Source organism: Lepidochelys olivacea, assembly GCF_965140295.1.
Source record: "Lepidochelys olivacea isolate rLepOli2 genome assembly, chromosome: 1".
Taxonomy (NCBI): Eukaryota; Metazoa; Chordata; order Testudines; family Cheloniidae; genus Lepidochelys; species Lepidochelys olivacea.
In genome coordinates, this window is record NC_140411.1 from 26009416 (window position 1) to 26024000 (window position 14585).

Sequence of the window (14585 nt, forward strand, 5' to 3'; positions counted from 1 at the left end):
CACCTATAAGCCCCAACTGATGATACCAGTCTCTACTCTAGTTTTAGGTATTATTGTAATGATATTCTAATTTGGAAAGGATCCTGCCACGTTCGTGAAGGGGTCAATTCTAAAGGTTAAATGTCTAAGTTGATTTGATTAGATCTGTCAACAGCTTTTGATATAGCTGGCCAAAATGTACTGAACACATTTCTGACAAGCTTGCAGGATCTGGTAAGGTAGATGGGGATAGTGGCTTCATTCCTTCCAGTCTAAGACATCTCTAAGAGTCACTTCTCATCCATCCATATCCCCACATGTGGTTTCTCAGAGGTTCCATTCTGTCATTTCACCAGCTGAATATGAGTCCAGTGCCATTGATGCACTACATTACACCTCTTTGGCTCCTTTATGTCAGATCCTGATGGCACAGGTTCTTTGCTTTCCCTGTGCCTGCTTGAGACATGGATCTGGAGGAGACTGACACAACTGAAACACTATCCTGTAAAGATAGAGGTGAGTCTGACTGGAAGGGGAATCAGTGTCAGGAATTGGTGGGGGCTGTGTCTGCTCATTCCCTAGTCAAAGAAGCTTGCCGTTTTCAATTATTTTTGACCTGTCTGCTCTTGGCTTCTTAGAGAAGTGTAGTGACTTGATAATGCTGACTGTACCACATCTCTCCAGGATCTTCCTGCCTCTAGGTTGGTACCCTACAATGTGCTCTATGGACGTGGCCTAACACCAATTGAAGCTTCAGCCAGTACAGAATGCAGCAATCCATCTAATCAGTTAAATGGAGAGTGAGCACATTAGACCTATGCTCTGCAAACTGCAGGGGCTTCCCATCTCTTTCCCAATGCAGTTCAAGTTACTGGTACTAATCTGTAGAGGTCTATATAATCAGGGATCTAGCTACCTTACAGATAACAATGGCTGACATCTCATTTATCAACAGTCTTTAGATGTGGATGGTGGAGGGCTGGAACTGGTGGGGGGGTTCTGTGGAAAATACTTGGCTGTGGAACCCACTCCCCCGGCCACCTTCCAGAACTTGAGTTTGTTGGCCTTCAGAACATGGTGTATGACATCTATTTGGTTAAGCATTTGCTTAATGTTACATCTTCCAGGCAGTTTAAATTAGTGTCTGATGTATTTATTTTGAAGACATGCAGCCAAGTACCACAGCAATAGATGCCTGTAAAGAATCCTACAGTAAATCAATATTTTCTGATCCATGATATACACACATATCTATCACCAAACTGGAATACCACTCTGTGTTTAAGTGGCTAACAGCTGTCTCCATGCAAAATGGAGTTACACTCAGATGCTGCAGTTTTCTAAAATGCACATTAAGAGACACACACATGTGAATTGCTGATGGTTGAACAGTCCCCAAATTGTGGCATGAGTCTGACCAAAAACAACCTTTTTATTCCCGTAAACTAATGTCAGTAAACTCATCTGAAAATCTTCCACACACGGGTCTCATCGTATGCCTGCTCATTAGGGAACTTTCACACATTTTAGCTAACTAAAATTTCAAATGTTGCATTCATTGACATAAGAATTTCTGACTCTTCCCTGTGACATTTTAGGTTCCTGCGTGGCTGCACCCATGAATTACTCTCTTCAATATAAAGCAACATTTAGTAACCACTAACAGATGTAACGTGGGCAATGTGTTTCATTTTGGGCTAGAATTGGGCTAGATTGCTGGCACTTAAAATTAAAAAGGTCATAGAGCAGTTTTTAAACAAAGGACTGGAGGAAAGCCGACAGGTGCGGAGGACCACATGGTTCGGACAGAGACATCACTTAGGGGAGGATCTATTCATGGAGATTCTCTATGTCCTAGTAAGGACGAGAGGATGGAAGATGATAAAATACAGGTAGGATCTGATCAGAAACAGTCAGATGAAAAATAGTCTCATTAAATTACATCATGTAATGGGAGATAGCTAAAAAGTGACAAGTTTTCAAAGTGCTTATATACCAATGCTAGATGTCTAAATCAGTGGTTCTCAAACTAGGGGCACCGCTTGCTCAGGGAAAGCCCCTGGCGGGCCGGGCTGGTTTGTTTACCTGCTGCGTCTGCAGGTTCGGCGGATCGCGTCTCCCACTGGCTGCGGTTCAATGCTCCAGGCCAATGGGGGATGCAGGAAGGGCAGCCAGCACCGCTTTCTGCAGGGGCAAACTGTGGCCAGTGGAAGCTGCGATCGGCCAAACCTGTGGATGCAGCAGGTAAACAAACCGGCCCGGCCCACCAGGGGCTTTCCCTGAACAAGCGGCGCCCCTCGTTTGAGAGCCACTGGTCTAAATAATAAGATGGGTGAACTAGAGTGCCTCATATTAAATGAGGATATTGATATAATAGGCATTACAGAAACTTGATGGAATGAGGATAATCAATGGGACACAGTAATACCAGGGTACAAAATATATCGGAAGGACAGAACAGATTGTGCTGGTGGGGGAGTGGTACTATATGCGAAAGAAAGCGTAGAATCAAATGAAGTAAAAATCTTAAATGAACCAAACTGTAGCACAGAATCTCTATGAATAGTTATTCTATGCTCTAATAATAAGAATTAGCAGTAGGGATATATTACCGACCACCTGACCAGGATGGTGATACTGACCGTTAAATGCTCAGGGAGATTAGAGAGCCTATTAAAATTTTAAAAAACTCAATAATAATGGGGGATTTCATCTATCCTCATATTGACTGGGTACATGTCACCTCAGGAAGGGATGCGGAGATAAAATTTCTTGACAACTTAAATGACTGCTTCTTGGAGCAGCTAGTCCTGGAACCCACAAGTGGAGAAGCAATTCTTGATTTAGTCCTAAGTGGAGCACAGGATCTTGTCCAAGAGGTGAATATAGCTGGACCGCTTGGTAATAGTGACCATAATATAATTAAATGTAAGATTCCTGTGGTGGGGAAAACACCACAGTGACCCAACGCTGTTGTCAAGGTTCCTTCCCCACTGTGAACTCTAGGGTAAAGATGTTGGGACCTGCATGAAAAACCCCCTAATCTTATTTTTACCAGCTTAGGTTAAAACGTCCCCAAGGTACAAACTATTTTACCCTTTGCCCTTGGATTTTACTGCTGCCACCACCAAGCGTCTAACAAATATAGAACAGGGAAAGAGCCCGCTTGGAAACGTCTTTCCCCCCAAAATCCTCCCCAAACCCTACACCCCCTTTCCTGGGGAAGGCTTGATAAAAATCCTCACCAATTTGCATAAGTAAACACAGACCCAAACCCTTGGATCTTAAGAACAATGAAAAAGCAATCAGGTTCTTAAAAGAAGAATTTTAATTGAAGAAAAAGTAAAAGAATCACCTCTGTAAAATCAGGATGGTAAATATGTTACAGGGTAATCAGATTCAAAACATAGAGAATCCCTCTAGGCAAAACCTTAAGTTACAAAAAGACACAAAAACAGGAATATACATTCCATTCAGCACAGCTTATTTTATCAGCCATTTAAACAAAACAGAATCTAACGCATATCTAGCTAGATTACTTACTAAGTTCTAAGACTCCATTCCTGTTCTGTTCCCAGCAAAAGCATCACACAGACAGAGAGAACCTTTGTTTTTTTCCCCCCTCCAGCTTTGGAAGTATCTTGTCTCCTCATTGGTCATTTTGGTCAGGTGCCAGAGAGGTTATCCTAGCTTCTTAACCCTTTACAGGTGAAAGGGTTTTTCCTCTGGCCAGGAGGGATTTTAAAGGTGTTTATCCTTCCCTTTATATTTATGACAACTGTAGCATTTAATTTCAGAAACGGAAACTACACAAAAATGAGGAGGTTAGTTAAACAGAAATTAAAAACTACAGCAACAAAAGCAAATCCCTGCAAACTGCTTTACAGACACCACAACAGAGGTTCAACTTAAATGTATACCCCAAATTAAAAAACATGGTAAGAGAACTAAAAAAGAGCCACTGTGGCTAAACAACAAAGTAAAAGAAGCTGTGAAAGGCAAAAAGGCATCCTTTAAAAAGTGGAAATTAAATCCTAATGAGGAAAATAGAAAGGAGCATAAACTCTGGCAAATGAAATGTAAAAATATAATTAGGAAGGCCAAAAAAGAATTTGAAGAACAGCTAGCCAAAGACTCAAAAAGTAATAGCAAAAGAAAATTTAAGTACATCAGAAGCAGGAAGCCTCCTAAACAACCCAGTGGGGCCACTGGCCGATCGAGATGCTAAAGGAGCACCCAAGGATGATAAGGCCATTGCAGAGAAACTAAATGAATTCTTTGCATCGGTCTTCACGGTTGAGGATGTGAGGGAGATTCCCAAACCTAAGCCATTCTTTTTAGGTGACAAATCTGAGGAAAAAGTATCAGGGGGTAGCCATGTTTGGGTTAGGGTTATTATTGATGTCACTCTCTCTCTCCCCTCCCTCGCATCCATGTATGTCTAAATTAGACTAAGTTCTTTGGGGCAAGGAGCTGTGCCTTTATTTTACTGTGTTTATTCAGATTTAAATAACTAAATAATTAAAAAGATAGATACCTATCCAAGGCTCTAGGCACCCTAACACATCATTAATACCACCAATCAAATCTCAGCAGCATTAAAATAATCAGTTCCACAGGATCTCACCAAGATAGATACCTACCAAAACCCCTTTCCATGCCTACTAAGCATCCACAGCTCCCACTTCACTAGCATAGATAACGTATTGACTTCTACTCCAGTTCTGAGTACACAGCAGCTCTGAAAAGACATATCCTATTCCGCTTTGGCCTCACATCTCCAAAAGACCACAAGCCCTCGGTTACACTCATGCAATTCCATTTACTTCCATGGAATTATTGTATATAATGGAGAAGAGAATACTTTATAAAATTTGTAATTACTCTGTCTTCTAGTAGTTAACAATGTACACAGGCAGATTGGTGCATTTCAAATGACATTTCCCCTTTTTATTATATCACTATCCATGACGTTCTCAAATAGGCTTGTGTGATTCAGTCATCTGTAACAATACTAAATGGAAATGACTGGGAAATATGGCATACTAAGAGCATTCCAAACTGTCTACCAAGTCATGTTTTCTTATTCCAAAATGTGCCATTAGTGAAGCAAAGTATCTTGAATGGAAAGTAGACCATGATGATAATACCTTGCATCTCTCTAATATTTATCAGCCAAGGATCTCAAAGTGCATAACAGTTAAATCGCACAAAAATCCCTGGGAGGTAGATATGCATTATTATCTCCATTTTAGAGATGGGCATGGTATGACAAAGAGAGGTTAAGGCCTGATTTTTCAGAGGTGCTGAGCACATTCAGCTCCCATTAATTCAACCCTTCAGAAGATCATGCCATAAGTGATTGCCCAAGCTCACATAGTTCATCTGTGACAGAGCTGGAATAAAAATCCAGGTCTCCTGACTCCCATTCCTGTGTCCCCCCGTTTACGAAATACATAGGAATTAGTAACAATATATTATCTATGCTAGTGAAGGCAGAGGATCCTATTTCTGTTACTAAAAAGCATGTTGAGAATAGATCCATTAAGTCAGAATAATGCACAAATACAGTTTGCGGTGTTCCCCTCTATACCTAAGCCTCCTCCCTTTTTTTGAGAGCTTCAGATGTCCCTGAACTCTTAATGGAAACATTGTGTGCACTGGACCAGATTAACAGTACAACTGAAGTTAATTGCTTTTTACAGGATATGAGACTGCTTAAGCATATCTGTACAATTACCAGGATTTTTTTTTAATCAATGTTAATAAGAATGAACAGAAATGTAATTAGAAAGTGACTGTAAAATGAGTGAAGTGCAAGACCAAAAATGCTTCCCTTTGTCAGCGATGCAGAATAGAACATTGTGGTCCAAATGCTTAGCTCACTCCAAAGTTCTCCCCATAGGGATGCACTGATAGCTTGGAATATTTGTAATTATGCTTCTGTAATTATCTATAGCACTTCTGCTTTCTTCTGAGACACAGGTCTCAATTCTACCCTAAGCTACATGGGCATTTGCAGCCATCATCAACTTTAAACTTAAAACACCTGCTTACTTTTATGTAAATTCACCCTGTTTTTATACATCCGACTTCTTGTTATTGAATAGGTCCTTAAGCTGCTGATTACCATCTTGCAATAATTTTTTTTTTCCTAAGTCAGCTTTCATAAAACTGCCGAGTGCTTTAAAATGAAGTCCAGACCCTTCACTCAGGTCTTGTCTCTGAGCCTTGCAAATTTAGAAGCACAATCATAAGCAGTTCCTCAGTGCCCTATTTTAAAAAAAGTAAGAAGGGTTTAAGGTGATGTTTTTGCCAGTTAAGGGCTTAAAATGGCAACTATGCTGAGCAATAAGAGGTCACAAGAATGCAGTGTTCACTGTTTGTTTTTGTCCTGTGACTTATTAATGTCTGAAAGTTTCAGAAATTAAGGAAATGCTGAACATGCATATCCTCTTGAAGAAAGTCTATATTACAAATATTCTAGGTAAGACTGAGATGTGGGGAAGAGACTCCATGAGATAGAACATTCAAAAGTGGTAAGAGCACAAACCACAAAATCCCTGAAACAAATTCCTTTTGCTATTACTAACACATAAAAATGGTTTCCTATCAGCACTAACTGATATGATTTGCACACAATTAATCCATCCTGTATTTAGTTCACACATTTAAGAATGCTGACCTCCCCGCCCCCCTCTCCAGTATCTCACTCATATAGCAGAATGATCTGGGTATATTTTTATTTGTAGAGCTGGTCCGAGAAAATATTCTCCCCACAGAAATTTTAATGTTTTTGGGAAAACCTGAAACCCGTAAGTTTTCGTTCAAGATCTTTTGACTTTGGGCCAAAGTATTTTGATGACAAAACACTTTTCTTGAAAAAGAATTTTTTTTGTCAAAAGCCCAATTTTCCATTGTAAAACACTCTTGATAGAATATTTTCTACCAGCCCTAATTATTTTAATTACAGTAGCATCAATAGGCTCCAACTGAAACGTGTGTCCCATTGTGCTAGGCACTGTACAAACACATACCAAAAGACAATTCCTGCCCGAAAGACCTTACAGTCTAAACAGACAAGGCAGACAAAGGTGACAAAGAGGGAGTATTATTAGTCTCATTTTATAGAAGGGGAAGTGAGGCACCAAGAGATTAAGTGACTTGCCCAAGGTAACAAAGAAAGTCCATGGCAGAGCTGGGAACTATTTCCCAGATCTTCCGAGTTCCAATCCTGTTCCTTAGCCACAAGATTGTCCTTCCTTTCAGACACACCGCATGTTATACCTATTTCCCTTGGGAAGGTACAGCCAACTCCACAACACAAGTTCATATAAAGTGCTACAAGGCTAACAGTGCTTAGAATGAATATAGAAAGAGTAAAAAAAAAAAAAATAGAGTTATACTTTAATTAAAACATACCTAATCTTTTTATGTAAATGTTTTAAGCCCTGACATTGGTGTTTGCCCTGAAAAGTTTGTGCATGCACAACAAAGGGCTCCCATTGTACCTGCTCAGAATTGGTTGTAGGAGGATTTGGGGGAATTCTCTTTGTGCTCTCTCCAGTCCTTGTAAACCTGTGGGGGACGGGGCAGGAACAGTCTAACACTGTAATCAGGCTACTGGTTTAGTTATTTATTTCATTATAAAATAAACATTGATGCACTGAGACCAGCACATGGCCATGGCTTCAGTGAGCATGTGTGTAAAAACAAACACTATATATATACCTACATATATACACACATACACACACACATACATACATACACACACTATAAAAAACATTATTAACCAGATCCATCAAGAGGCTCAGAAGTGTAAGATATTTTTATACATATTTGTCCAAGTGAGCAGCAGCTGCCCCACTTTGCATCTAGCATATTTAAGCAGCAGCAACGAAATACTGGAATGAATTCCATCCCAGGCTGAAACTTCGCATCCATCACCAGCAGAAACACCACCCCATGACTGTGATCTTTTGCGAAGTACCAGCTGGCCTGTCCATTCACATTTGGTCTTATTTTAGACCTTAAGTACTGGATCATTTCACGAACGATTTTCAAATACACATTCATTATGGCACTCAAGAGAAACACACAACTAACTACTATATAATGGCTTAAAATTAGAGTGGACAAAGCACTAGAACTGGAGGGAATAATCTTGCACTTGCAGGGCTGGACTCATGGCCTTTTCCATCTGTAATTTCTGAGATATCCAGAGGGTGTTTTGAGGCTGTTAAAAGGCCATTGTATGCAACATCCCCTTCATCCACTATTTTTTTGGTACTCTGCAGCTCCCTACATCCCCAAAGCATACAATTAACCATCCTCTGAACAAAGTGTGTTCACATTCCATTCCAATAAAATACTAAAGTAGTATTAATGGGCTCCCCCTACACAAACCTAGGTGGCAAGGCAGGGGAGGGAAGAGAGAGACAGATACTATATGTTGTAGGAAGCGAGCCTGAGACATAAGCCCTTGTATCAGAGGCCTGGTATGAGGCCTGAGCTAAAGTAGTAGTCAAAGCTTTACTGATATAAAGCAAAGACAAACTGTGAGCAAGAGGCAGGACCTGCTCACAGAATCTGGCAAGAACAGGGCTGATATTGCAGAAATACACATTCCTAATAAGTGCTAGGCACAGAGAACTCACACAAACACATCCCGATATCAAGGATGGTACAAAAACATTCCCCAAGGATAACAGGAACACACTTTAAAAACACTGACCCCTCCTAAAAGATAAGGTCAGGATGATAGTATGTAATAAAGATGTTCTGACTGAACCAACATGTACAAGGTGATGGCTAATAACTAGGGGGGCAGTAACTAACTATGTCAGAGGGGCAGTATGCAACTTGTTTGTATCGGGGTATAAAGATGTATCTCAGAGGGAATGTCTTTGTCTAGCCTAGGGAGGGACAGAAAGTCCTGCCATTCACTGAGCTGGTCCATTGTTATGGACATACATGTATTAGTAGTCCAGATACTAGTACCGTGCTTCACTGACAATAAACCTGGCCTGGTGCCTTCGTACCTTCACGGCTCTTGTAGTCATTGGGAGGGTCGCTCAAGGTCTGCTGTGGCAGAGCTGGGACAGCACACACAGAGAGAACACAGAAAGAACACACACATGCAGCCAAACATCTAACCACGCTATATAAATATTGTTGCAAAGTGTTTTTAAATCTCCCATCCCTTTGTAATTTTTTAAATCACGTAGAATTCCACTCATGAAACAAATGCAGTGGACTGAGCTTTATGGAGTGGAAAATGTGTTTATTTTAACTCAGAGTTTCCTTGTTCTGTACTGTTTCTTACCCATGGTGGCAACATTTGTTACAAATAAGTTTTCAAAAACTTCAGAAGCAAGCAAGTTCACACAAGAAGGAACAACAAAATGAAAGAAGGATGGTCCAATGGTGAGGGAACTAGTCTGGGACTTGAAGACACCCTTCCTGTGTGGCCCTGGGCAAGTCACTTAGGGTATGTCTACACCACAACAGTGAGTCTCAGAGCCTGGATCCACAGACTCAGGCTCACTGGGCTTGTGCTATGGCACTAAATACAGCAGGGTAGAGGTTCTGGCTGGGGCTGGAGCTCGTGCTCTGAAGCCCATCCCACTCCCCTGGCTTTACAGCCCAAGCTCCAGCTAGAGGCGAACATCTACATATCTGTTTTTAGCACCGTAGTGCAAGCCCCACAGCCTGAGTCTGTAAACCCTGCCTCTGAGACACTCCACTACAGGTTTTAAAATGCAGTGTAGCCCGGTCTCTTTGCACCTCAGCTGTAATATGGGGATAACAGCACCTCCCCACCTCACCGGGAAATTGTCAGGATAAATACAAAAGGATTGTAAGGTGCTCATATACTATGGTATTTGGGGCCATATAAGCATGGAAGGTAGGTAGAATTCTCAGCCACTACATATGGAAAAAACAATACCACTATGTACCCTGAAGGTCCAATGCCTTTCCAGGGCCTCCAATCCCTGTCTAGCCATATATTTATCTAACCAAAAGGGATAAAAATCAATAGATACAAAAACATGCATTTTTATTAATTGTACATTATACAGATAATATAATTAATTATATATCATATATATAATGTATCACTCCCATTGTCTTTTCAACTCTCTGACATTTTCAGAATACTTACAAGTTTAACTGCAAAAGCTTCCTCCACCATTGCTGCACTGAAAACACAGGGCACTGTAAAGTAATCAGAGCTCAGCTGGATCCTAATTAAGTTCCTGTTTTCTGAATAAACTTTAATAGCCGGCTGGGGATAATCACAGGAAGAAATGCATGACTTTTCCCAAGACCTCACCACATCTGAAGCTCCACCTCCTATCACATCTCATGAAGTGCAATACCAAAACCCTGTGTGAAGGAGATAATTTGAATGATGGGAAAATGAAACCAGACATGATACATTAGTTTCGCTCTATTCCATTTGGATGCCTAGCACAAAGTAAAGCATATAATATGTCAAGTAATAATTCAAACTATTGTTTTCATCTCATTCTATGTATATTTCTGCTACTGTGTCTTAAATCTGAGCTAAAGAAGTTATTGCTGATAACTTTAGCCAGCCAATATCCTAAGGCTCAAATAAATTGGTTAGTCTCTAAGGTGCCACAAATACTCCTTTTCTTTTTGCGAATATAGACTAAAACGGCTGCTACTCTGAAACCTACAGTTTACAGACTAATCTTAATACTTTTCTTCTTCTTTAACTAATATTTAACTTATTTTTTCTATATTCACAGTCTATAGATCCTGATGTCCTTGTACTAATGTCAGTGGGAGTTTTGTCTTAGTTACGACTATGAGATTTGCTCCTAGATTACCATTTCCATGGTTCTAGGAACGTAACAGGAATGCTAAATACAGTAGTTTTGACATGGTACATAGTCTGCTCCTACTCAAGTCAACAGCAAAAATTTTCATTGACGTGAACGGGAACAAGACTATGCTGTAAATGTTACTCTGCAATATTACATTAGAGAATTGTGCTGAAACATTCTCCAAATTAAAACCCACTTGGTTAAATGTTATTTAGACCACAGTTCCTTTTACAATTCTTGGGAAAGGTGTGTAGCAATTTATTTTTCCAACATGAATGTTTTTGCAATTCCTCAAGTCACTTACTTTCTACCTATCTAGCTTATATCTAGATTCCATCCATCTATAGATCTAGAATCTCTTATGGTGCTCATCTGAGTACCTTCCAAAGAGCATTAAAAATATCTAAATCCTACAAAAAATCCACTCGCCATTATAAATCAAGCAACACAACAAGCCTGAGAGGACAAGTCAAGTCTGCTGCAAACAGAAATGGCAAAAGGTAATGAACTAAGTGCTAAACAGTTGGTTTACTGTCCACTGAATTACTAGGAAATTACAATTAGCAAAATTAGATACCCATGCTATTCAATTATGGGACGCAATTACCCTAAAAAACCCCATTTCACAGAATACAGACATTAAATAGTACACATTAGAATAAATCATTATTCTTCAAATTATTATTATTTCACTTTTTAAAAAGCCCATCATTGCTGAGCTGAAGCAGCACTTGAGTAATACTTGTAGCATAACTTAAATCCTTGGGTGAATTGACTATGCAGTCAGTAGTCCAGTGGTAGTCACTGAAGGAAACAGAGTATCTCTGGTTATGTTTTTGAAAAATGTGTGTGGGAGTGTACGTGGAATTTTCCCAGAGGAAATGGCATTTATATCTTACTCAAAACACATAAGGGAATATATTCAGTCCATGTTAGGGGAGGATGCTAAATTCTGTTTATTGAAATGAGAATGCAACCCACCAACTTATTTATTCAGATTCAAAGTAATATAAAGATGCCTATCAAGGCTCTACAGGCTCTAACTATTATTGATAACACAATAAAATCCCAGCAGAATTAAAGTAATCATTTCACCAGTACGCAGCCAGCCAGACACTTGCTAAAACTCCTTTCCACCACTCCATTGTTATAGGAAGCATATCCTCAGCCCCTCTCCAAAAACCCTATCAAACTCAGTTCCTTCCTCCCCACCATGCATGCACATAGCAGGATGTTTTTCCTGAGGCACAATCCTTCATGATGCTCCCCCAGGGAGGGTGGTTATGCACTATTCCACATGCACAATGCCCTGCTTAATATTTTTTTGGTTCCAACTGGGTCAGAAATAGCCATATGAACTCCCACTGTGTTTAAGTACATCTACTTCCAAACACAGAACAGGCTCCCTGCTAATTGCTGAAAGTGCACTGATGATCTTTTGAAGTAGGGAACAGCACTAGCTGAAATACATGGGAGATGTATTTGGATAGATAATTGGGCTTTTGACAAAACAAATTTTTTCACACAAGTGTCTGCTTTCTGATGAAAATTACCATTTTTGTTCAAAAAACCCAAAAACTCAAAAACCAAAATATTTGAGCCAAAAACCAAAATATTTCAATTTGGCTACGCTATTTCACTGCCTCAAGTCCTTATTCTCTTCTATGGGCCAGGATTCCCATTCAGACTACATCTCCCACGATGCAGGATGGCCAGGGACTCCCATGATGCTTCGCCTCTCCTCTCCAAGAGGGGAGACTATGGTCCTCATGGGAAATGTAGTCTGATCTGGAAGGTTGGCTTATAACAGAATGGAAGCTTCAGACAGCCGAACTACAACTGTCCTGAGGCAACACGGCAGTATTTCCAAATCAAAATATTTTAATTTTCAAGCAAAATATTTTGGTAGTCAAATTTTTGGTCCCCCAACACCCACCAAAATCAATCTGTGAGAATGTAAACAAACAATTTTTCTGATTTTCATTAAAGTTTTCTGCAGAAAAAAAAAATCATTTTCCCAGTAGCGCAAATATTGATGTTTCTGCTGAACAACCAGCATTGCAACAACGAATACGAAAGACGATTTCAGTATAGTGTATCCTGGACCAATTTAGTAAAAAATGTCACACATTACATAAGCCAAAAATCACATGATATCCTTTTTTACCTCACCGTTACCAAGAAGTGGGGTTCAAAATGAAAGCAGGAATAGGTGCAGGAGGCCGGTGTATATGTAATGTCAGTGAAATGAAAAACATGGTGAACAATGGCTCGTCAGATGTTGCATTTCATGGTGGTTGTGCCAAGCCCTTGCTAGTTACTGTCACAGCACACCCTCCTCTGCTGAGCCTAACCCTCATGCCTTTCATTGCCATGCATAGTACACAAGGCTGCATTCACATTTTTGATAAGCAATTGCCATTCTGTTCAAATCTCTCACATGATTGTATTTTCTTGTACTATTAATCACCTGCTAAATATTAGATAATAGTTAATAATCACCTGTCTCATTAAGGGGTGCCATGTTCATCATATTACAACCATCATTTTTTGCTCATGCACTAGAAATTCGACCAAAAAACTGTGTCCCATTTTGCTCATCTGAAATTCCAAAAGTCAATGCAATAGTCTGGTGAATTTGGTGCTCGCAGAAGTTACTGGACTGACAGGCACAAAGACTGAAGCCTTTATTATTATTATTATTATTATTATTCACAGAATGGGTACAGCATGGACAGCAACAGAGAAATGCCTCTGTCTCCACACAGCCCTGCCAATGTCTCAGAGCTGATCTGGAGTGACTACATCTACTGGGGAGAAGATAATTCAAGTGTCCACGCCTATTCCGTACTTCAACTCTGCGGAGAATGCAGTGTGATACACTCAGGACAGACAGTTGCAAGGGCGGGGGGGTGTTAGAAAACAGTCCCAAAAGGTTAAAAGGCCCTCCTCCCTATCAACTGAGGAGGGGTAACTACAGGTCAATCAGATTCAGCTGAGAAGGGGTTACCAGAGGTCAATTAGAACCAGCTGCGAGGGAGTTACCTGAGGTCAATTAGGATCAGCTGATTCCAACTAAGGGCTGCCTGAGACCTTTTTAAACCCTCCTCTGTTGGGAGAAGAGGGGGGAAGAGAGAGAGAAGGAATCAAGCTGCCAGTAGACTAGGAGCAGCAAAACAGGGACCCTCACCGGGGGGGCGGGGGGGAAGGTTGCATTCCCTCCCATAACAGGCCCAAAAGACTGGCTGAGAGAAGGAACACACTGCTCCTGTGCATCCTAGAAGTACTGTTTTACCCAAGCCCGTCTCACCAAGGCTAAAAACAGCTGAGGCTGGTGAGACCGAGATGGTACCTTGCCACAGCAGTTAGTGAAAAATTTAGTTATCCTAACACCTGTTCACTCTACAATGGTCTGAGACCACCAAATCATTTGTCATACAATCTGGACCATCTAAAATAGGTAATCATCAACCTTCAAAAGGAAGTCTTCACTGGTGGCACCTTGCCTGAATTGAGTGCTCCTGCCTTGACATGTACAGAAAATTGCTAGTTGGCCAGATGTCACAAAATGATGCTTTTGATTCTAGGCTTTATAACCGTTAATGTCCTCTCTCGAGCCGTGCCCTACACCCTAATGGCTTGGGGTGTTTATAGTTTTTTATTTTAGCAGCCATGGCAGTTGATCGGTGGTGGTTGTTAAAACTTGGGAGGAGGAGTGGTCTTTGCAGATAACCAGTTGAATGTGAG

At 40.5% G+C, this 14585-nt stretch overlaps 1 protein-coding gene across 1 annotated transcript in view; it reads right to left on the reverse strand.

Moving 5' to 3' along the window:
* NOX4 (NADPH oxidase 4) overlaps positions 1-14585 on the reverse strand; it is a 154845-nt gene that overhangs the window by 63097 nt on the left and 77163 nt on the right. The window lies entirely within an intron of this gene.